This window comes from Nicotiana sylvestris, chromosome 8 (assembly GCF_000393655.2).
Source record: "Nicotiana sylvestris chromosome 8, ASM39365v2, whole genome shotgun sequence".
NCBI classification, from domain to species: Eukaryota; Viridiplantae; Streptophyta; class Magnoliopsida; order Solanales; family Solanaceae; genus Nicotiana; species Nicotiana sylvestris.
In genome coordinates, this window is record NC_091064.1 from 59039860 (window position 1) to 59065594 (window position 25735).

Here is a 25735-nt window from a genome sequence, read left to right on the forward strand (position 1 = left end):
CATTTACCTGCTTAAATTGTTGAAAAAGGTTTTCGTGAAGTTTAATTTGAGTTAAATGACCTTCACTTATCCTTTACTGATTTTACTGCTTCACTGGTTTTACTGCTTCATTATAGTCTGCAAATGTGCTTTACGTGATTTCCTGCTTTCAGTATTTATTTATGATTATTACTCACTGAGTTGGAGTACTCACTTTACTCCCTGTACCTCGTGTGCAGATTCAGGCGCATCTGTTCCCGCTCCCAAGTGCTGATCTTTCCAGCTCAGGCGGATCCGAGGAGTCTCTAGGTAGTTGTCGGCGTTCGCAGCCCGGAGCTTCTTCCCTATCTTATTTCTCCATGTCATGACTAGTGACACCCAGGTATCGGACTGTGTTGGGTTGTATTCCGCAAATTATGCTATTATCTGCTTAAACTTTAGATTATTTTACCATGCTTTTGACTGTTTCTTACTATTTAACTATTAAATACTATAATGAAAAGTGTCGGCTGGCCATGTCTTCACGAGAGGCGCCATCACGACCGTGTCCTAGTTTAGGGTCGTGACAGTTTTGTCCCAATAGGTTTTCATTGCAAGGTTTTTAATGAGGAAACCAAAAGGCGTATTGTTAGATATGTGTACTCTTTTTCCTTTACTAGAATTTTTTTCGCAATGAATTTTATTTTAGTTAAAGTTTTAACGAGGCACATTATCTGTTGGATAGACATTCAAAGGAGGGGGGATGTTATAAATAGAATTGTATTTAAGGTGAATGTCTATATTTTGAGAGATTTTAGCGTTTGTTACTTGGTGGCTAAGTCACTTTTTCCCTATAAATAGGAATTCTATTCCATTGTAATTCGTCTCAAAGCAATAAGAATTCTCTCTTTTTCTTTGTAATATTCTTCTTTTATTGTTTTATAACATACAGTGTGATTTCTCCATAATATTATTATTTTATAATACCTATTAACTATAAAAATCAAGTTTTCTTTGAAAACGATTTTTAAGTTAAATTTATCTTTCTATAATAATATTTTACCTTTAACAATAACAATTATTTTTGTAGGAAAATACTCCTTATAAAATTAGGAATTTAATTAACGTATATACCAATAGACGCATTATTAAATTAGAATTGTAGTTTTGTTATGTTGTCTCCTAGCACTTAAAATGAATTGAAAACAACTAAATATTAAGTAAAAACTTGAATACTTATAGATTAATTTAAAATAGCTCTCAAAATGGTATTGAATATTTAAAACAAAAAAAGTAAAAGAATTGTCTCCAGTATATATATAAATTATGTTTAAATCGTAGTTTGAAATTTCACAAACTATAAAAAATGATAAATATATTGCTTTTAATCTTTATCTACTCAGTTTCACAAGATTTCTCTCATCTTCATCTTCTGCTATTTCCTATTCTTTTTTTCCTTGCCGTATAATTATTTTGCAGTGTTGTTAAAAAAATTCTTTTTTCTTTTGTGTTGAAAGAAAATAAAAGACAATTCACTACGGGAAATATTACACCTTTTATAAAGTAACTTAATACGAAAAAAAAAAAACGAAAAAGTTCACGTTTAAACAATATACGTAATTGTACGGTAAGTAAGGACTAGAATTATTCTCATTTTTCTATTTTAAAACGAAAGGAAAAGAAAAAAAGACAACAACATTTACAACACAAAAAAAATAAAATTCAAAAGCATGTATTAATCTTCATGTTCCTTGTGGCATTTGCTATTGAAAACATTTATAGTACAAAGTCTTTTCTCATTCACCTGGTATTTCAACTGGATACATTCTTTTCCTACATTTAATTCATACAAGTTAAAATGAAGTCAGATACAAAATAAATAATCTCAATTCTCATGCATTAATAAAGATACACTTACCAAGCTAATAAAGCAAGATATATTCAAATGAAGACATACAATACCAGTTAATATAAACTAAGAAAAAAAATCAGAGGTAGAGAGCTTAATATGAATATCTACCTGAAATTACATATTGGACAACTGGAACTTGTCTAGACATCGTTATTTATTCTTCTGTGACGCCTTTGGCCTCGCTGCTTCTTTCTCCTTTTCATGGTGATTTTGTGTTCTAGTTCTTCAACAACTCAAGAAAGCCAATTGGAATTTCGAGCTGAAAGCATGATATATGCAATGGATAATCCAATAATTAGTCTGCTTCCATCCCATAAGAGTAGCTTTCCAAAAATCATTGAGAAATTCACAAGTGCCTTCTTCATCCAAAACGCGTGTTGTGTTGTTTGTCTCGGGAATCCTGCTACTTCCACAATCTTCCGAAACTGGAAAACCATGCAATCCATCATTACCTTCGTATGAGCTATTCTCAAACGTATGGAATTGAGGTCCTTGAGGAATGCATCCTTGGAGATGATTGTGGGAGAGATTTAAGATTTCAAGAGACGTAAGAGAAGCAAGTTGTTTTGGTATCTCTCCTGAAAGCTGGTTATATTTAAGATCTAATGTTTTCACTAGAGATAAATTTCCAAGTGATGATGGTATATCACCTTGCAATCCATTATAAGACAAATTCAACACACGCAGTCCAATGAGATCTCCCAGAAGACTAGGAATATGTCCTTCAAATTTGTTACTTGAAAGATCAATATCGGTGTACAAAGACAAGAATCTCACAACTTCACGCTCTTGTCCTTTTGTCACTACAACTACTGAGTCTTCGTAATATCCAACTCTTGGTGCCTACTTTGTTTGATTAGTTCTCATCATGACTTCGAAATGACAAAAAAGACTTGTTGGTAACTCTGTTGTAAATGCATTGCAATTCTGGTGGACAGAAATTTTTTTCCGGAAAATATTTTCTAGTGTTTGGTTAGAGAGTAGAAAATATTTTTTTTAGGAAAATACATTTTTATGCTACTCTCCTCCCCCCCCTTTCCCTAAGTCCCCATGTTTCCTTGCTCCCCCCCCCCCCCCCCAATTTCTCAAATACCTAACGTTTTCAAGACTCTATTTTCTTCAATAATTTAATTATTCTTCTAAAAATTTATACAAACCCAAAGGAACTAATGTGTTGCTTTACTTTTTTTACGCAAAACAATGTTGAAATTTATGCTCCATAACTATAAAGCAAATTTTTTTTTTGGTTGAAAAAGAAAGTACTCGTTCTACAACATGAAAATAAAGTAATCATTTTATTGAAATAAAAGAAAATACTTTTTCTACATCATGAAAAGAAAATACTCATTTTGTTGAAATGAAAAAAATACTTTTTCTGTGTCATGAAAAGAACATACTTTTTTTGTTGAAACGAAAGAAAATACTTTTTTACATCAAGAAAAAAAATACTCATTTTGTTGAAATGAAAGAAAATACTTTTTCTACATCATGAAAAGAAAGTACTTTTTTTTGTTAAAATAAAAAATACTTTTCTGTATCATAAAAAGAAAATACTCATTTGTTGAAATAGCAAAAAAATCTATCTATAACATAAAATAAAAGTACTATTAATAATATTTTTTATGTAAAGTGGGAGTGGAGGTGGGGGCGATAGTGGGGATTGGGTGCGGGGTGGGGTGTGGAGGTGGGTTGGTGGGGATGGAAAATAGGGTGGGGAAGGTGGAAAAAAATACTCATTTTGTTGAAATGAAAGAAAATACTTTTTCTACATCATGAAAAGAATGTACTTTTTTTTGTTAAAATAAAAAAACTATTTTTCTATATCATGAAAAGAAAATACTCATTTATTAAAATGGGAAAAAAAATCTATCTATTACATAAAAATAAAGTACTATTAATAATATTTTTATTTAGAGTGGGTGGTGGGCGAGGTTAGGGTGGGTAAGGTGTGGTGGCGGGGGGTAGAGGGGATGGGAATAGAGTGTGGAAGGTTAAAAAGGAATTTTGGAAAATGTTTTTCCTTTCTCTTGATAGGGAAAATATTTTCCTCCAATTGAAGAAAAATGAGTTGATGAGAAAAATATTTTTCAAAATATTTAAGCCAACCAAATATTTTTTCCGAAAAATATTTTCCTTCGTACCAAACATACCCTATGATAAATGGGGAAAACCAAAGGCAAAATAGTAGTATTTCAATTGATTAAACACTAATGTATTACAACTCATTCAAAACCTGTCATTTTTTTCTAAAGAGTATAACAATAGCTTTTTGACTTAAATAATTAAGTTGATAATAATATATTGAATCAAATAACCAAAATGATGTTAACTTATTTATTAGGTAGAAGATTAGTGTTTCCATTTTTTTTCTTTTTAATGTTTTTTCTTGACGAACTAAAGTTTATGTAGTTGGTTATCTAATTATATATAAGTACATGTTTTTGCCAGTTTATATGGCAACATTCAAATTTCTAAGAGTCAAAAAAGTTATTCTTTGATCATAATTTTTTCATATGTCATTTAAATATTGTAAAAAATTACTTATTTTGTGTAACGACCCGACCAGTCGTTTTGAGCTTTTGCACTTCGCTCGCTAGTTCTCGGGCATGATTAGCTCTGTGTGGTGTATTATGACTTATGTAAATCGTCGATTTTAGTTTTCAGGGTGATCGGAATGTCTTTTGGAGGTCCGGAGTAGATTTAGGCTTGAATTGGGGAAATTGAAATTTTGGTATTTTCCGGTTGTTAGGTGAGATTTTGATCGGGATCGGAATGGAATTTCGGAAGTTGCAGTAGATCCGTTGTGTCATATGTGATGTGTGTGCAAAATTTTAGGTCATTCGGACTAGGTTTGATAGACTTTTTGATCAAAAGAGAAATTCAAAAGTTTTTGGAGTTCCTAGGCTTGAATCCGTGGTTAGGTTGATATTCCGATGTTGTTTTAGGTGTTTTGAAAATTGGTATAAGTTTGGATGGTGGTATATGACTTGTCCATACTTTTGGTTGAGGTACCGGGGGCCTCGGGGTGATTTCGGATCGTTGACGAGAGGTTTAGAGTTGGAATTTAGAGCTGAAGAGCTGAACCTCCTGTCATAACTGCACCTGCGGCAGGGGACCACAGGCGCGGGCTCGCAGAAGCGCCAAGGGGGACGCAGATGCGAAAATGGGCATGAGGAGCTGGAACCGCAGATGCGCGTGCTGGATCGCACCTGCAATAGTGTAGGTGCGAGATTTTTAATTGCAGGTGCAGTCTGGAGCGGTTAAGTGTATTCCGCAGATGCGCACCTGGGACTGCAGGTGCGGGTCCGCATGTGCGAGAATTTTGACCACAAATGCGGTTTTGCTGCGGCAGATCATATAAATTAAGGCCTTCGTGATTTTGAGCTATTTTTCATCACTTTTCATACGGGATAGAGCTTGGGAGAGCCAATGTGAAGAGGGAATTCAAGAAGGCTTCGTTGAGGTAAGATTTTTTATCATAAAACTAGTTTCTATGGTGTTGTTTCACGGATTAGGCTTGAAATTTATGGAAATTTGTGGTTGAATTTGAAGAAAACTAGGGCTTGAAATTGGAAACCAAATATTAGGGATTTGAGAGGTCATTTGTGGTCGGATTTTTGTATTCCTTCTATGTATGAACTCGTGAGAGGATGAGGATTCTATTGATGTAATTTTTATCGGATTCCGAAATGTGGGCCTAGGGGCCGGGTTTGGCCAATTTCGAGATTGGTGTCGTAATTTGATTTATTTCGAGTAGGCTTTGTTCCCTTAGCATATTTTGATAGTTATTTGCTGATTTTGGTTAGATTTGGAGCATCCATAGGCCGATACGAGAAGCAAAGGCATCATGTGCTAGAGTTTGGACCAGATAGAGGTAAGTAATGATTGTAAATGTCTGTCCTGAGGGTATGAAACCCCGGATTTTACATCGTTGTGCTACATTCAGGTGACGCACATGCTAGATGACGAGCGTGGAGTTGTACACCATTGGGGATTGTGACTTAGTCCGTTCCGTATGACTATTAAGTCGCGTATTTGATTGAAAACTATTTGATACCATTGTGTTTTGGAAATTATTACCATGTTTTGGGTGGAATGCCATATTTGGGTGGTGACAACTGTTTTGGACCCTTAGGGGATTTTTACTACTATTCCTCACTAGTTTGACTTTATATTTGTACTCAGTCGTGTTATATTCTACTTTTTTCATAACTCAGCCATATTTACTCCGTTTTGATATTTTAAATGATATTTTGGGCCGAACATCATATTTTATTACGCCCGAGTGGCTTTGAGAGATTTCTGACGGAGTGAGGCCGAGGGCGTGTGTTATGAGGATATTATGGGATCGGGCTGCGCGCTGCAGCAAGATTATATTGATTCACAATTTTGAGGCCGAGGGACTGATTTGTTACGGCACGAGGTGGCTTATTATAAGGCCGAGTGCCTGTTTGATTATGCCACGAGATAGCTTGTTATTGCGCTTGGGCCATAAGGGGCCCCTACCGAAGTCTGTACACCACTAGTGAGCGCGGGTACCCTGAGTGAGTGATATATTGATGATGCCACGTGATGGCTTGTTATTGTGCTTGGGTCGTAAGGGGCCCCTCCCGGAGTCCGTACACCCCCAATGAGCGCGGGTACCCAGTGTGAGTAATATGATGTCGCCTGAGGGGCTGTTGTTTGATTCATATTGTTGCTCGAGGGGCGGTTGTTGATTCATGCACGATGGGCTAATTACGAGTGATTGTGAGGTAACCCGATGGGCTGGTTCTGTTGATAATATGCCCGAGGGGCGATATGTGATACATGTTTTGCCTGAGGGGCTGTTACATTTTCTATCAGTTTTACTCACTATCTTACCACTCATTTGAAACTATTGAAAGTTGTTTTAAAAGGTTTTTACCAAAATTGAGCAAGATTTTTGAATTAAATGATTTTTGCACTGTGTTGGAAATGTCCTGCTTTTATTGTAGCATTTTGACGTGGTTTACGTATTTTTTTACTACTCAGCTTTCATTTACCTTTATTACTTACTGAGTTGGCATACTCACATTACTTCCTGCCCCTTGGGTGCAGATTCAGGTATTTCTGAACCTGGTAGCGGGTGTTGATTGCTCAATTGCAGAGTCATCGGAGTTAGTAAGGTAGCTGCCCGACGTTCACAACACTGTTTTTCTCCCTCTTGTCTTCCTTAGACTGTATTTAGTACATTCTTAGAGTCTTGTTGTATTCAGACCTTAGTAGATGCTCGTGATTTGTGACACCCTGATGTCGGGCTTGTATATTATTTCTGCACTGTTCATTTAGACTTACATTATGAGACGTTTGGTTAATTGAAGGCTTAAAAAAAGATTTTTATTGATTAATGGTTAATTCGGGAGTTGTGTCGGATGGCCTAGTTTCAAGATAGGCGCCATCATGATCGGGTTAGTTTTAGGTCGTGACAAGTTGGTATTAGAGGCTAGGTTACATAGGTGTCACGAGTCATGAGCGGGTTTAGTAGAGTCTCGTGGATCGGTACGGAGACGTCTGTACTTATCCTCGGGAGGCTACAGGACCTTTAGCAAAAACTTCACATTCTTGAATTCTTATCGTGCGTCCTTGATTCAGCTTGAAATGTAACTCTTTGAATTCCTTCCACGCATTCGTATGCTCACATGAGCGCTCGGTATCAGCTGTGCATTGACGGCTTGTGGTTCCCTGATCGAGGGGCGAGATGTGATTTTTGTGTGTTGATGTTGGGCTAGTTTGGAGGAATTGAGGCCGGGTTTTGCCTATAGCTTGAGTACTAAGTCGTTGATTTTGTGAGCACGTGCTTTTGGATTTGTATGTCCGATAGTGTCCCGATTAGTGGGAGTGATGACAAGATAGTTACGTGATGAGTGTGATATGACTGCGAGATATGTTCATATGAATTGAATGAGATGAAAAGGGTATTCTTTGGGGTAGCAAGAACTATCTGGTGCTTGATTTCCATCGTGATTTGATGTATAGCCCTGAGTTGTGGGTGTGTTGAAGGATTTTTTCCTGTTGCCTAGTTGGGAAGTGAAGTAGATTTCACTTTGTGATATGAGTTCAGACTCAGGAAGATTAAGTGACTGCATAATGTTTATGACAGTGGAAGGGTATAAAGAGATGCTAGTTTGAGGCAAAGAAGGTGAGTTATCTCATGCGGAGTGTTCTGAAGTTTATGTGATCCTTATGTTGTTTGTTGGAAGATCTCTTTTACTAGTGAAATATATGTGTTGCAAATTGAATTTGGGTCGCTTAAGAGAGTGGGCTTGACTGTTACGAGGGTGAATGCGAGATTTGCAGAAGATTTCAAGTACTAGATGGACTATGTTGCACGAGCTTATGAAGGATTAAGTTTAATCTCACTATGGTATTATGACAGTAATAGAGTATATGCATTATGGGTTATTATGTGTTTTGATTTATGGCTTTGAGCCAAGTGGGGGAGTCTGCTATTGATTAGTTGATTGCACGGTTATGTGCTGTGTTAGTTCCAGTTTGAGGCATGCTGGTGAATCATTTATGGCTTACGGAGGTTGAGACCGAGGAGGGCTCGAGTAAAGGAAATTTCAATCAAGGTTATGTTATGCTTTATGGGCGTATGAGAATCATGGAATGACTTGAGTTGTAATTGGTAAAGGATGTATGGTGCATAGAACAAGAAGTTGTTTGGTTGCATTAGGGTCAGGTTATATTCTGCGGTGTCGAAGTGCTAACGGAGCACAGTTCGTCCGATCTGTTTGGTCGGTCTAATTGCGGTTTGAGTTTAGTGGATGACTCTCGAGAATTGTTCTAATGGGTTAAAGATTTTACATGAAATAATTGGAGATTTTCGGGTTATATATTTGCCTAGAAACTAATGTTTGCATTGGAGGGGGTCAAGACTCATGGTATTTCTATATCATTACGGATTCTACACATCAATATCAGGAAGGTAAAGGTAATGGCTTTAGATTGGCAGGAAGTTTCTTCATGGAAAGTATTTCGAATGTGGTGCTTTTGGGAATATTTGAAAGAGTAATCAGCGGCTTATTAACCATAGGACGGTGTGGCTTTATGCTTGGGTCTCGTGTGGCAAGTCTGGGTTAAGGGTTTGTGGTGTTATAGTAAGAAGAAGTATCAAGTTGAAGATAAATCAAAAGGAACTTGGATAGATGGGATAGCTTGGTAGTAGGTCATATCGGCATGGTAGGGATATGACTAGTTCTTTGGGTGCATATGAGGTAATGAGTTTCTACAGGTGTTTCGCGGCAATGCTCTTGGGTTTTAGTAGCCTACGTAGCTTGGTTGAGTTAGAAGGATTCAGTCCTGACGGTTTAGTTTTGTGCAAATGGAATTCAAAGAGTTCTTGATGTTTTCTACCACGGTTAGAGATGTATATTTCCTACGAGCGTGAGGAGCATGGGATGTGTAGTGATTTTCTTCTAGATGGGATCAATGGAAAGTTCTTGGCTAGATGAGTACGTAGTTGCTTGTGGATCGAAAGGGGTTATGAAGTTCTAATATTTGTCATAGGATGGGATGGTATATGCGGTATGTTGTGTAGGGTTGAAATTTTCATGTGTAAGGTCACGGTTCAATTCTGAAAGGAAGGGTCATAAATTCTTAGACAGCATGGGCGGTTTCAGATAATTATATTGCTGATTGATGTGGCTTGAAGAGGGTATACATTTTAGAAAGGGTGACGTGTTCAAATTGAGGATACTTCATTAGTATTGCGGCACTCTCTTGTTGGATCGACTACTAATATTCGAGTTTGCTTGGTGGCACAGAAGAATTATAGGAGTACCTCTCATGGGATGATTGGGTATTTGAGGTGTGTTGTATATTCGGACAGTGGAGTTGGGATCGAATATGGTGATTCACGTGCTGTATGGATTTGGAGATTGGGAGTTCTCATAGACAGGTTAGGTCGTGGTTGTGGACCACGTATATCGGTCTTATGCGGTAACTATGGGAGGTTTGGAACCCGAGTGGATCTTTTGTTGCTTATTATGGTGGATTTTGATGTGTTATTGGGTATATATTGGTGGTCTCCATGTTGTGATATTATGGACTGTTACGCTAAGACGGCGATGTTGGCTATGCCAGGGATGCCATGGATTGACTGGCGAGGTTCGACGGATTATGTTCACAACAAGGTGATTTCATTTTGAAGACCCAGCGGATGGTTGAGAAGGGTTGTCTTTCTTATTTGGCCTTTGTGAAGGATGTCAGTGCAGAGACTCCTACCATTGATTCAGTTCCGGTGGTGAGGGATTTTTTCTGGATATGTTTCCCACTGTCGGGCATGTCGCCGGACAGGGTTGTTGATTTCGGTATTGATTTGGTGTCAGACACTGTATCGTATGGTACCGACGGGGTTAAAGGAGTCGAAGGAACAACTTTAGGGACTCTTTGATAAGGGGTTCATTGGTAGGCTAATATGGATATGTGTTCTACATCGAGCCGACTTGGTTGACTCTGAGTTGTATTGTTGAGTGATGTGTTGATTCAATTGTTATTGAGCTTATTAGTGATCTGGGAAGACCTATGAGTTACTTTTCCATGGTGCGAGGCATTGGGATTTGTTGGTTATAGGCACATGTGGTGCGGTTTTTTTGGGGTCTCTTAGTGGAATTCGAGCGGGAGGAGTATTGGGTATTGTTCGGCAGATGGCATATCGGTTGCGTCGTTTCAGGTTTGTATAATTTTATGTCAATTGCTTCGCAGTGGTTATGATGATTGTTTTGGTTCTAGACATTTAATTGTGCGTGGTTGCCGATTTGAGCATAGTGACTTGAGGTGTATCATGTTGGAACAGTGTTTGGATAAGGTCGCGCATTGGAGAGAAGCTTTGTGGAGATATGATCCTGCGGGATAGATTCGTGTGTCCTAGTTCTACGGCTTGTGATAGGTTCTCAGCATTGTGTTGTGGTGGTACTAGTGAGCTTGCGGTACAGCTCTCTCATTTGAGTCGTTTTTTTATGATTTGAGTATGTTCGGATTGTTTTTTATTGGTGCACGGATTTCACGAGTTGTGGCTTTAGATTATTTTGATGTGTCATGTCATCAGAGTAGTTCTGTTGGATTATATGAGATCGTTGGGATTTAGAATGAATACAAACGGGTTTGGTTTCGGCGTGTTGGAAGGATAATATTGAGGTTCGGCTCAGAAATTTGCTATGGTCCTTGCCAAAGGAGAAGTGGATTCATGAATAGTTGATTTGAGGAATGGTTTTGACTTACTGCATGTTTCAGTTATCATTGATAGTATATAGAAATGTTGGAATGAGGCTTCATTTGATAAGAGGTATTATCGGTATTCGATTGTTTTGGGGCAACTGCTGTGATTAGAAGCTATCGTTACGAGTGTTGGAGTATGTGGTATATCATGTAATGGCATTTGAGTCTGCGAGTATGGTTTGTTACAGTTTGTTCGAGCTTATTCAGAGTAAAGATGTGAGATTCTGATCTTGTAGATGATTTCAGAAGTGGAAATGTGGTTCTAAGATTTATGGGCTAGGTTAGATTGTAAAATTTCTGTTACATTGTGTTATCGGACCTATATGAGATAGGGTGACATGGGATCACCCCCCCGGGTAAGTGCATGGTAAGGTTTCACAGCGATTTGACAGTTTTCGGAACAACTCTAGGCATGTTCGAGGACGAACGTATGTTTAAGTGGGGGAGGAAGTAACGACCCGACCGGTCGTTTTGAGCTTTTGCACTTCGCTTGCTAGTTCTCGGGCATGACTAGCCCCGTGTGGTGTAGTATGACTTATGTAAATCGTCGGTTTTTGTTTTCAGGGTGATCAGAATGTGTTTTGGAGGTCCGGAGTAGATTTAGGCTTGAATTGGCGAATTGGAATTTTAGCATTTTCCGATTGTTAGATAGGATTTTGATATTGGGATCGGAATGGAATCCGGAAGTTGAAATAGATCCGTTGTGTCATATGTGATGTGTGTGCAAAATTTTAGGTCATTCAGACGAGGTTTGATAGACTTTTTGATCAAAAGAAAAATTCGGATTTTTTGGATTTCCGAAGCTTTAATACGTGCTTAGGTTGATATTCCGATGTTATTTTAGGTGTTTTGAAGATTGGTATAAGTTTGGATAGTAGTATATGACTTGTCCCTACTTTTGGTTGAGGTCTCGGGGGCCTCGAGGTGATTTTGGATGGTTGACGGGAGGTTTGGAGTTGGAATTTGGAGCTGAAGAGCTGAACCTCGTGTCATAACCGCACATGTGGGCTCGTAGAAGCGCCAAGGGGGACGCAGATGTGGAAATGGGAATAAGGAGCTGGAATCGCAGATGTGCGTGCTGGAGCGCACCTGCGATAGCGGAGGTGCGAGATTTTTAATCGTAGGTGTGGTCTGGAGCGGTTAAGTAGATTCCGCAGATGCGCACCTAGGACCGCAGGCCGCAGGTGCGAACATTTTGACTGCAAATGAGGTTTTGCTGGGGCAGATCATATAAATTAAAGCCTTCGCGATTTTGAGATATTTTTCATCACTTTTCATACGGGATTGAGCATGGGAGAGAAAATGCGAAGAGGGAATTCAAGAAGGCTTCATTGAGGTAAGATTTTTTATCATAAAACTAGTTTCTATGGTGTTGTTTCACTAATTAGGCTTGTAATTTATGGAAATTTGTGGTTGAATTTGAAGAAAATTAGGGCTTGAAATTGGAGACCTCAAATAAGGGATTTGAGGGGTCATTTGTGGTCGGATTTTGGTATTCTTACTAAGTATGAACTCGTGAGAGGATGAGGATTCTATTGATGTGATTTTTATCAGATTCCGAGATGTGGGCCCGGGGGCCGGGTTTGGCCAATTTTTGAATTGGTGTTGTAATTTGATTTCTTTCGAGTTCCCTTAGCAAATTTTGATGGTTATGTACTGATTTTGGATAGATTTGGTGTATCTGAAGGCCGATACGAGAGGCAAAGGCATCGCGGGCTAGAGTTTGGACCAGATAGAGGTAATTAAAGATTGTAAATGTCTGTCCTGAGGGTATGAAACCCCGGATTTCACATCGTTGTGCTACTTTGAGGTGACACACACGCTAGATGACGAGCGTGAAGTCGTGTACCATTGGGGATTGTGACTTAGTCCATCCTGTATGACTGTTAAGTCGTGTATTTGATTAAAAATTATTTGATACCATTGTGATTTGGAAATTATAATCATGTTTTGGGCAGAATGCTATATTTGGGCTTCGTGCCAACTATTTTGGACCCTTCGGGATTTTTATTACTATTCCTCACTAGTTTGACTTTATATTTGTACTGAGTCATGTTGTATTCTACTATTTTCATAACTAAGCCATATTTACTCTGTTTGGACATTTTAATTGATATTTTGGGTCGAGCATCATGTTTTGTTACGCCCGAGTGGCTTTGAGATATTTCTGACGGAGTGAGGCCGAGGGCCTGCGTTGTGAGGATATTATGGGATCGGGCTGCGCGCCGCAACAGTGTTATACTAATTCATGATTTTGAGGCCGAGGGCCTGATTTGTTACGCCACGAGGTGGCTTGTTATAAGGCCGAGTGCCTGTGTGATTATGCCATGAGATGGCTTGTTATTGCGCGTGGGCCATAAAGGTTGGCTTGTTACTGCGCTTGGGTCGTAAGGGGCCCCTCGCGGGGTCTGCACATCCCCAGTGAGCGCGGGTACCCAGTGTGAGTGATGTAATGTAGCCCGAGGGGCTGTTGTTTGATTCATATTGTTGCCCAAAGGGCGGTTCTTGATTCATGCCGGAGCGGCTAATTACGAGTGATTGTGAGGTAGCCGGAGGGGCTGGTTCTGTTGATGATATGCCCGAGGGGCGGTATGTGATACATGTTTTCCCGAGGGGCTGTTACATTTTCTATCAGTTTTACTCATTGTCTTACCACTAGTTTGAAACTATTGAAAGTTGTTTTTAAAGGTTTTTACCGAAATTGAGCATGATTTTTGAAGTAAATGATTTCTGCACTGTGTTGGAAATGTCCTGCTTTTATTGTAGCATTTTGACGTGGTTTACATATTTTTCTTACTGCTCAACTTTCATTTACCTTTATTACTTACTGAGTTGGCGTAATCACATTACTCCCTGCACCTTGCATGCAGATTCAGGTATTTCTGAACCCGGTAGCGGGTGTTGATTGCTTAGTGGCAGAGTCATCGGAGTTAGAAAGGTAGCTGCCTGATGTTCGCAGCACTGCTTTTATCCCTCTTGTCTTCCTTAGAATGTATTTAGTACATTCTTAGACTCTTTCTGTATTTAGACCTTAGTAGATGCTCGTGACTTGTGACACCCCGATGTCGGGCTTGTATAGTATTTCCTCACTATTCATTTAGACTTACATTATGAGATGTTTGGTTAATTGAAGGCTTAAACAAATAATTCTTATTGATTAATGATTAATTCGGGAGTTGTGTCGGGTGGCCTAGCTTCACGATAGGCGTCATCACGACCGGGTCGATTTTAGGATTGTGACATCTTGACTATAGTACTTTTAATATAGTCTTCAAATACGTAAATTTTATTTAAAAGAACTTTAAAATTAAATGTCTAAATTCACGGTTAAATTTATAATTTTGACTCTTAAAATCCGAACATTGCCACATAAATTGGGACTTATGAGGCAAAAGCATTTAATTCGAATTATTGTTTTATTCTATTATCATATCCTATCCCTTAAAATAAATTTAAAACAACTAAATATTAATTAGAAATTTAATGTTTTATAAAATACATTTAATAAGTGGAACATATTTCACTTTATTCAAGAAAAAAGGATAATATAGTAATCAAAATGGTGTTTAATATTTAAAACGACAAAAAGTAAAAGAATTATCTCTAATATACATAAACATTATGCTTCAAACTGTTTTTGAAATTTCACAAATGATAAAAATTGCAAATATATTGCTTTTAGTTTTTATCTACTCACTTTCACAAGATTTCTCTCATCTTTATCTTCTGCTATAATGTTATTTCATATTCTTTTCTCTTTTTTTTCCTTTAAGCCATATAAATATTTCTCAGTGATGTTAAAATAAAAATACCTTTTTTTTCTTTTGTGGTATTTTACTGGATCATTATTGTTGTTGTTGTTTTTCTTTTGTGCTCAAAGAAATAAAAAATAATTCACTGTGGAAAATTGTCACGACCCAGATTTCCCAACCTCGGGAGTCGTGATGGCACCTGCTCGTGAAAGCTAGGCAAGCCAAGTGTTACAAATTTTATTACCCTTTTTACTTAACCTTTTTTACAGTTACGAATTTACATGTGATCAACAACGGAATAACAATAATAAACAGAAATACGGAAGACAAAATCTAAAAGTTTAACCAATTACTAATGCAGAATCCAACATACAACTCTACCCAGAAATGTTATCACAATGTCACGGACCATCTACGAATACTACAAACAACGGTCTGAATGAAAATACAAATTTGTCTCTGAAATACATAAAAACAGAATGGAAAAGATAGAAGGGGATGCCAAGGCTTTTGGACGTCTGCAAGACTACCTCAGGTCTCCGCCACTGGACTGAAGGCAGCAACCTCACTGTGGTCCAAAAGCTCCAGCACCGGGATCTGCAAACAGTGTAGAATGTAGTATCAGCACAAGCGACCCCATGTGCTGATAAGTGTCGAGCCTAACCTCAGCGAAGTAGTGACGAGGCTACGACAAGACTACCAAATAAACATGTGCAGTTATATCATATACAACAAATAATAACGATAGAAACTAGCAGCTAAAGATGGGAGGGGAAATTATAACGACCCGGCCGGTCGTTTCATGAATTACCGCTCCGTTTTCCCCATTTCCGCTTTTTATTGCTTTGTTTAGTTGTACTATATGTTATCGGGTTGATTGGTTCGGGTTCGGAGAGGTTTTGGTAAAGTTTGAGATACTTAGTCTCTTTTGAGTAAGCTTAACTTGGAAAAGTCAACCGAATATTGACTTATGTAAAAAAAGGGCTCGGATATGAATTCTGATGGTTCAGATAGCTTCGGAAGGTGACTTTGGACTTATGAACATGATCGGAATATGTTTTGGAAGTCCGGAACAGATTTAGGCTTGAATTGGCGAAATTGAAATTTTTGCGTTTTCTGGATGATAGGTGAGATTTTGATATAAAGGTCGGAATAGAATTATGGGAGTTGCAGTAGGTCCGTTGTGTCATTTGAGATGTGTGTGCAAAATTTCAGGTCATTCGGACATGGTTTGATAGACTTTTTGATTGAAAGCGAAATTTGGAAGTTTTTGGAATTCTTAGGCTTGAATCCAATGTGATTTTGGTGTTTTGATGTTGTTTTGGGCATTCCAAAGGTTGGAATAAGTTTGAATGAGGTTATGGGATATGTTATCATGTTTGGTTGAGGTCCCGGGGGCCTCGGGTGAGTTTCGGATTGTTGAACGGACCATTTCAAATTAAAGAAAATTACAGAAATCTACTGTAGTGTTGCAAACAAATTGACCCTCGCATTCGCGAGTGGACCCTCGCGTTCGTGAAGGGTTGGGGTGTGAGGCAAGAGCATTGGCCTTCGAGTTCGCAATGTGCATCCCACGTACACGTAGGGCCGGGTCATTGTTCACCGCATTCGCGATGGGTATATCGCGTTCGCGATGGTTTGAGTGGCTGAAGCGTCGCGCTCGCGATGGAGTTGTCGCGTTCGCGTAAGAGAATTTTTGGTCAATGGCATTTTTTGCTTTACGAATACGAGGCTTTGACCGTGTTCGCGAAGAAGAATTTCTGATCGCTAGGCAGAATGTTTAAAAGGCCATTTTCGCGATTTTTGGCCTAAGTTCTCCATTTTTGACTCGGTTTTGGAGACTTTTGAGAGGGATTGAAGAGGGAATCAAAGAGAACTTATTGAAGGTAAGAATTTGGACTTAATACTCGATCCTATTGTGATTTCTACCTACTAAAAATGAAATTTGGGGGATTTGAAGCCTAAATTGAGGAGTTAAGGCTTGGAAACTTGAGACTTTAATCAAGGGATTTGAGGGGCCATTTGTGGTCGAATTTTGGTATCCATGGTATGTATGAACTTATAGGAGGATAAGGATTCCGTTGATATAATTTTTATCAAATTTCGAGACGTGGGCCAAGTGGTGGGGTTGGACCAATTTCGAGATTTTTGGTATAATTTTGTTGTTTTCGCATTGGCTTCGTTCCCTTAGCATATTCTAATGTTATGATTCTAATTTTGGGTAGATTTGGCGCGAGTTAAGGCCGAGGCGAGAGGCAAAGGTGTCACGGCGTAGTAATTCATCCGGTTTGAGGTAAGTAACCATTGTAAATCTGGAACTGAGGGTACAAAACCCCGGTATTTCGTATTGTTTTGATAAATAAGGTGATGCACATGCTAGGTGATGAGCATGTGGGCGTGCACCGGTAGGGATTATGACTTGGTCCGTCCCGTAGTGACTATTAAGCCACGTGCTTGATTTGAAATCTTATGATATCCAGTATTTTAGAAATTTATACTGTATTATGGGTTGTATGCCATATTTGGGGCCTTGTGCCGGCCTGTTGAGACCCTTAGGGGCATTTTTACTAGTTTGCTCACTCTATTTGTTTGAAAGCATATCATCAGCCATGTTTTACCTGTTTAATGTTTAAAACTGGTTTTATCACTCTACTTCTTAAAAAGTGAGAGCTGTTTGGACTGAGTTCCCAGATTTTCAGTGTTATGCCCGAGCGGTTATGAGGAATTGATTGAGAGAGGTTGAGGACCTAATAGTGAGGATTATAAGTATTACGGATCGGGCTGCACACCGCAATAATATATATATATATATATATATATATATATATATATATATATATATATTATGGATCGGGCAGCATGCCGCAGCGATACGTTTATGGATCGGGTTGCACACCGTAGCGATATATATATTGGATCGGGCTGCGCACCGTAGCGATATGACGCTTGGGCTGTAGGAGACCTCCAGAGTCTGTATACTCCCAGTGAGCATAGTCGACTATAAACTATGGATCGGGCTAAACACCGCAGCATTTATTATGATTTTGATTATTATGAGATATTATTGAGCCTGAGTGCTAAGTGTGAGTAATGAGTGACTAGAGCTGAGTCACGAGTGACTGAGAGGCTTGCCCGAGAGGCTTTATTTATGAGTGATACCTTGCCCGAGGGGCCCATTTATGATATTCTTGCTGATTTCACTCTTCTCTTATAATGAGTCTCTGTTGAAAATTGCTAAATAAATGATTTCAAAGTATTTCAATTGAAGCTGAAGCTTTATGAAGAAACTGGTTTTAAAACTATTGAGTTTGACTTGATATTCTGTTGTTTACTCTTTTATATGATTTTTAACTGCTCGTCACTGCTTTCAGACCTTATTTACTTTAGTTACTTACTAAGTTGGCGTACTCACATTATTCCATGTACCTTGTGTGTAGATCCAGGAGCCCGAGCGATAGAGTAAGGGTTCTCAGCATTTCCAGGGCTTATCGGAGATTGCAAAGTAGTTGTATGGCATCGGCAGCCTTGCTTTCCTCCTTCCTATCCTTGTTTTTTCTGCATTTTTAGACTTGTAATGTAGTAGACAGTTGGATCAGTGTATTTAGAGGCTCTAGCCTCGTGACACCAGATGTTTGGGCTATGTTAGTCTATTTTTTGTAATGTTTCCGTGCATTTAAGCGATTTATGAATTTCTTGTGAAAATTGTGATTTAATTAAATGTTAGAAATATGTTTTTATTAAAATAAATTGATTGTGGTTACTTGTTGGGTTGGCTTGCCTAGTATTGTGATAGGCGCCATCACGACCGGGTATTTGGGGTTGTGACTAGTTGGTATCAAAGCCTAGGTTACGTAGGTCTCGCGAGACATAAGCAAGTTTAGTAAAGTCTTGCGGATCTATATGGAGACGTCTATACTTATCCTCGGGGGCTTCAGAACCTTTAGGAAAAAATTTATATTCTTGAAATTCTTGTCATGCGAATCTGTTGATCCGAGTACTAAACTTCTGTTATTCCATTCTCTCACAGATGGTGAAGACATGTGCTACCGGTTAGGATGGACGACCACTAGTACCACTAGCTGGGGTCACTAGAGGTGGAGGACACGGTCGAGGTTGTGGTAGGGTCAGGGGTGTAGCCCGCACATCTGCTAGGGCAGCACCTGCAGATCCACCAGCTGCCCTAATTCATGATCAAGTCCCAGTTGTGGACGCTTCAGCAGCACCAACTCAGGCACCAGCTGTGCCTATTGTGATTCTATGCCTTCAGGAGGCTCTAGCTCAGATTCTGTCAGCGTGCACTAGTTTGGCTCAGGCGGTCTCAGTTACTACGGCCGCAACTACTTCTCAGGCCGGGAGAGGGACCCAGACTTACGTTACTCGCACACCTGAGTAGGTTGTGCAGTGACTTTAGACACCGGGGGCACTTCCAGCCCAGCCGGTTGTACTAGCTCAGGAGTATGTGGTACCAGTTATGCTTGATGATGAGCAGCATCGATTGGAGAGGTTTGGTAGACTTCAACCTCCGACTTTCAGCGATATTGAGGGCGAGGGTGCCCAGGATTTCTTGGACAAATGTCAGAGGATTCTTTGTATGGCGGTTATTCTAGAGACCAGTGGTGTAGCATTTACTACTTTTTAGTTTTCTGGAGCTACCTTTACTTGGTGGGAGACTTATGAGAGGCGTAGGCCTGTTGGTGCAGTTCCCCTTACCTAGCAGTAGTTCTCTATTGTCTTTTTGGAGAAGTATGTGCCACAGTCTCGCCAAGAGGAGCTGCGCAGGCAGTTCAAGTAGTTGCGTCAGGGAGATATGACTGTGACATAGTATGAGATGCAGTTCTCTATGTTAGCTCGTCATGCGGTCTGGTTGGTTCCCACATATCGAGAGAGGATCAGGAGGTTTGTTGATAGCCTCACATATCAGCTTCATATTCTCACAACTAGTGAGAGGGTGTCAGGTGCTACTTTTGAGGAGGTTGTTGACATCACCCGTGAGATTGAGTCAATTCGCCGCCAGGAGCAAGAGGAGAGGGAGGCCAAGAGGCCTCGGGGATCTGGTAGCTTTGGTAGTGCTTCCATGAGAGGTTAGTTTCAGCACGGCAGAGGCCGTCCATTCAGGCAAGCTCAGTCAGCTCGCACAGGTTATCGCGGGGCATCATCAGGTCATGGTTCTCACAGTTCTCATCAGGGCCATTCATCACTCAGTGCCCTTCCAGCCTAGAGTTCATCCCGTGCTCCATCAGTTTAGGGTTTTTCCATGCCAGGCCGGTGCCAGGGTTTCCTTTCAGTCCCCGCCTCCAGCAACTGGGAGTTGTTATGAGTGTGGAGAGTTTGGGCGCATGAGGAGGCAGTGTCCTCATCTTCTTAAGGGTCCGTCTAAGTAGAGGGGTCAACCCTCGACTTCAGCTCCAGTTACTTCACCACCCGCTCAGGCAGCTAGGGGTGGGGGTCAGTCAGCTAGGTGTCGCCCCAGAGGGGGAGGTCGATCAGGTTGTGGTCAGGCTCGTTTCTATGCCCTCCCAAGTAGACCAGATGTTGTTGCTTCAGATGCTGTGATTACAGGTATTGCCTTAGTCTGTCGCAGAGATGCCTCTGTGTTATTTGATCCCGCTTCCACCTTTTCTTATGTGTCATCATACTTTGCTCGTTATTTAGATATGACCAGTGAGTCTCTTGTTTCACATGTTCGTGTATCTACTCTGGTGGACAATACTGTTGTTGTAGATCGTGTGTACCGAGTGTGTGTGGTGACTATTGGGGGTCTGGAGACCCGAGTGTATCTGTTGTTGTTATGTATGGTAGACTTTGATGTTATAATTGGCATGGATTGGCTATCTCCGTGTCATGCTATTTTGGACTGTCATGCTAAGACAGTGAAGTTGGCCATGCCAGGTGTGCTGCGGATTGAGTGGCGAGGTTCTACTGATTTTGTCCCCAATAGGGTGATTTCGTTTCTGAAGGCCCAACGTATGGTTGGGAAGGGTTGTCTTTTGTATTTAGCCTTTGAGAGGGACGTCAGTGCAGAGACTACCAGTATCGATTCTGTTCTAGTTGTGAGGGATATTTGTGATGTGTTTCCTGCAGACCTGCCGGGTATTCCACTGGACAAGGATATTGATTTTGGTATTGACCTGGTGCCGGGCACTCAGCCCATTTCTATTCCACCTTATCGTATGGCACGAGCGGAGTTGAAGGAGTTAAAGGAGCAGCTTCAGGAACTCCTTGATAAGGGGTCCATTTGGCCTAGTGTGTCTCCTTGGGTGTGCTTGTTCTATTTGTAAAGAAGAAGGATGGCACTATGAGGATGTGCATTGATTATAGGTAGTTGAACAAAGTAACAATTAAGAACAAGTATCCTCTACCTCGCATTGATGATTTATTTGACCAGCTTCAGGGAGTGAGAGTGTTCTCCAATATTGATCTCCATTCAGGTTATCACTAGCTGAAGATCAGGGACTCGGATATCCTTTAAGACGGCTTTCAAGACCCAATATGGTCATTATGAGTTCTTGGTGATGTCATTTGTGCTGACAAATGCCCTAGCAGCATTCATGCATTTGATGAATAGTGTGTTTCGGCCCTATCTCGACTCGTTTGTCGTAGTTTTCATTTATGATATTCTGGTATACTCGCGTACTTAGGAGGAGCATGCATAGCATTTGAGAGTTGTGTTGCAGAGATTGAGGTAGGAGAAGCTTTATGCAAAGTTCTCCAAGTGTGAGTTTTGGCTCAGTTCAGTGGCTTTATTGAGGTACTTGGTGTCCAACGAGGGTATTCAGGTTGATCCAAAGAAGATAAAGGCGGTCCAGAGTTGGCCTAGACCATCCTCAGCTACTGAGATTCGTAGCTTTCTTTGTTTGGTGGGCTATTATCGCCGGTTTGTTCAGGGATTCTCATCTATCGCATCGCCCTTGACTAAGTTGACTCAGAAGGGTGCTTTATTCAGGTGGTCGGATGAGTGCGAGGAGAGCTTTCAGAAGCTCAAGATAGCCTTGATCATAGCTCCAGTGTTAGTGTTGCCATCAGTTTCAGGTTCATATACCATGTATTGTGATGCTTCGAGAGTTTGTATTGGGTGTGTGTTGATGCAGGTAGAGTTATTGCTTATGCTCTCGTCAGTTGAAGCCCCATAAGAAGAACTACCATGTTCATGATTTGTAGTTGGCTTCCATTGTCACGCACTGAAGATTTGGAGGCATTACTTGTATGGTGTATCTTGTGAGGTGTTTACTGATCATCGTAGCCTCCAGAACTTGTTCAAGTAGAAGGATCTCAATTTGAGGCAGCGTAGATGGTTAGAGTTGCTAAAGGACTATGATATTACTATCTTGTACCATTTAGGGAAGGCCAATGTGGTGGCCGAAGCCTTTAGTAGGAAGGCGGTGAGTATGGGGAGTTTGGTATACATTCTAGCTGGGGAGAGTACTCTTACAGTTGATGTTCAGGCCTTGGCCAATCAGTTTGTGAGGTTGGATATTTCGGAGCCTAGTCGGGTATTGGCTTGTGTGATTTCTCGGTCTTCCTTATTTGATCGCATCAGAGAGAGCCAGTATGATGATCCTCATTTTCTTGTCCTTAAGGACAGAGTTCAGCACGATGATGCCTGAGATGTGACTATTGGTGATGATGGGGTGTTGAGGATGCAAGGTCGGATATGTGTGCCGAATGTAGATGGGCTTCGGGAGTTGATTCTAAAGGACGCCCATAGCTCGCGGTATTCCATTCATCCGGGTGCCGCGAAGATGTATCAAGATCTGAGACAACATTATTGGTAGAAAAGAATGAAGAAAGACATTGTGGGATTTGTATCTCGGTGTCTCAATTGTCAGCAGGTGAAATATGAGCATTAAAGACCGGGTGGCTAGCTTCAGCGGATGGATATTCCAGAGTGGGAGTGGGAACGGATCATTATGGACTGTTTAGTTGGGCTCCCACAGACTTTGAAGAAGTTCGATGCTATTTGGGTGATTGTGGATCGGTTGACCAAGTCCACGCACTTCATTCTTGTGTGTACTACCTATTCTTCAGAGTGGTTGGCAGAGATCTATATCCAGGAGATTGTTCATTTGCATGGTATCCTAGTTTCCCTCATTTTAGATAGGGGCACTCAATTTACTTCTCAATTTTGGAGGTCTGTGCAGCGAGAGTTGGGTACTCAGGTTGAGTTGAGCACAGCGTTTCATCCTCAGACGGACGGGCAGTCCAAACGCACTATTTAGATATTGGAGTACATGCTGCATGCTTGTGTCATTGATTTTGGAGGGTCATGGGATCAATTTCTACCACTCACAGAGTTTGCTTATAACAATAGTTACCAGTCGAGTATTCAGATAGCTCCATATGAGGCTTTGTATGAGAGGCGATGTAGATCTCCAGTTAGTAGGTTAGAGCCAGGTAAGGCCAGGCTATTGGGTACATACTTGGTGAAGGATGCTTTAGATAAGGTGAAGATGATTCAGGAGAGTCTTCGTATAGAGCAGTCGAGGCAAAAGAGTTATGGCGATAGGAAGTTTCGGGATGTGTCTTACATGGGTGGTGAGAAGGTTCTGTTGAAGGTTTCGCCCATGAAGGATGTTATGAGGTTTAGGAAGAAGGGTAAATTGAGTCCCCGGTTCATTAGGCCTTTTGAGGTGCTTCGGCGGATTGGGGAGGTGGCTTATGAGCTTGCTTTGCCAACTAGCTTGTCGAGTGTGCATCCGGTATTTCATGTTTTTATGCTCCGGAAGTATACTGGCGACCTGTCTCATGTTTTGGATTTCAGCACGGTTCAGTTGGATGATGATTTGACTTATGATGTGGAGCCAGTAGCTATTTTGGAGCGTCAGGTTCGAAAGTTGAGGTCAAAAGATATAGCTTTAATGAAAGTGCAGTGGAAAGGTCGGCCCGTAGAGGAGGCTATCTGGGAGACATAGCGGGACGTGCGGAGCAGATATCCTCATCTATTTGAGGCTTCGGGTATGTTTCTTGACTCGTTCGAGGATGAACATTTGTTTAAGTGGGGGAGGATGTAATGACTCAGCCGGTCGTTTCATGAATTACCGCTCCGCTTTCCCCATTTCTACTTCTTATTGTTTTGTTAAGTTGTACTATATGCTATCGGGTTGATTGGTTCGGGTTCGGAGAGGTTTTGGTAAAGTTTGAGACACTTAGTCTCTTTTGAGTAAGCTTGAGTTGGAAAAGTCAACCAAATGTTGACTTATGTGAAAAAGGGCTCGGATGTGAATTCTGATGGTTCGAATCGGTTCGGGAGGTGATTTGGGACTTAGGAGCTTGATCGGAATATGTTTTGGAAGTCCAGAGTAGATTTAGGCTTGAATTGGCGAAATTGGAATTTTGGCGTTTCCGGTTGATAGGTGAGATTTTGATATAGGGGTCGGAATGGAATTCCGAGAGTTGCAATAGACCGTTGTGTCGTTTGGGATGTGTGTGCAAAAATTCCGGTCATTCAGACATGGTTTGATAGACTTTTTGATCGAAAGCGGAATTTGGAAGTTTTTGGAATTCTTAGGCTTGAATCCGATATGATTTTGGTATTTTGATGTTGTTTTGGGCATTCTGAAGGTTAGAACAAGTTTGAATGAGCTTATGCGATATGTTGGCATGTTTGGTTGAGGTCCCGAGGGCTTCGGGTGAGTTTCGGATGGTTAAACGGACCATTTCAAGTTAAAGAAAATTGTAGAAATTTGTTGTAGTGTTGCAGACAAATTGTGCTTCGCGTTCGCGAGTGGACCCTCTCGTACACGAAGGGTTGGGTGTGAGGCAGGAGCATTGGACTTCGCATTCACATTATGGGTCCCACGTTCGCGAAGGACTGGGTCATTGTTCACCGCGTTCGCGATGGGTATATTGCGTTCGCGAAGGTTCGAGTGGCTGAAGCATCGCGTTCGCGATGGAGTGGTCGCGTTTGCGTAAGAGAATATTTGGTCAATGGCATTTTGTGCTTTCCGAATGCAAGGCTTTGACCGCGTTCGCGAAGAAGGATTTCTGATCGCTGGGCAGAATGTTTAAAAGGCCATTTTCGCGATTTTTGGCCTAGGTTCACCATTTTTTACTCAGTTTTGGAGCTTTTCGAGAGAGGTTGAAGAGGGAATCAAAGAGAACTTATTGGAGGTAAGAATTTTGGACTTAATACTCGATCCTATTGTGATTTCTACTTAATTAAACATGAAATTTGGGGGATTTGAAACCTAAATTGGGGAGTTAGGGCTTGGAAACTTGAGACTTTAATCTAGGGATTTGGGGGGGCCATTTGTGGTTAGATTTTTGTATTCTTGCTATGTATGAACTTGTGGGAGGATAAGGATTCCGTTGATGTGATTTTTATCGAATTTTGAGACGTGGGCTCGGGGTTCGGGTTGGACCAATTTTGGAATTTTTTGTATAATTTGATTATTTTCGCATGGGTTTCGTTCCCTTAGCATATTCTAATGTTATGATTCTAATTTTGGGTAGATTCGATGCGAGTTGAGGCCGAGGCGAGAGGCAAAGGCATTGGGGTGTAGTAATTCATCCGGTTTGAGGTAAGTAACCATTGTAAATCTGGAACTGAAGGTACAAAACCCTAGTATTTCGTATCGTTTTAATAAATGAGGTGACGCACATCCTAGGTGACGAGCGTGTGGGCGTGCACCGGTAGGGATTGTGACTTGGTCCGTCCCTTAGTGACTATTAAGCCACGTACTTCATTTGAAATCTTATGATATCCCGTATTGTGCCTACTTGTTGAGATCTTATGGGTTGTATGCCATGTTTGGGGCCTTGTGCCTACTTGTTGAGACCCTTAGGGGAATTTTTAATGTTTTCCTCACTCTATTTGTTTGAAAGCATATCCTTAGCCATGTTTTACCTGTTTAATGTTTAAAACAGGTTTTACTAC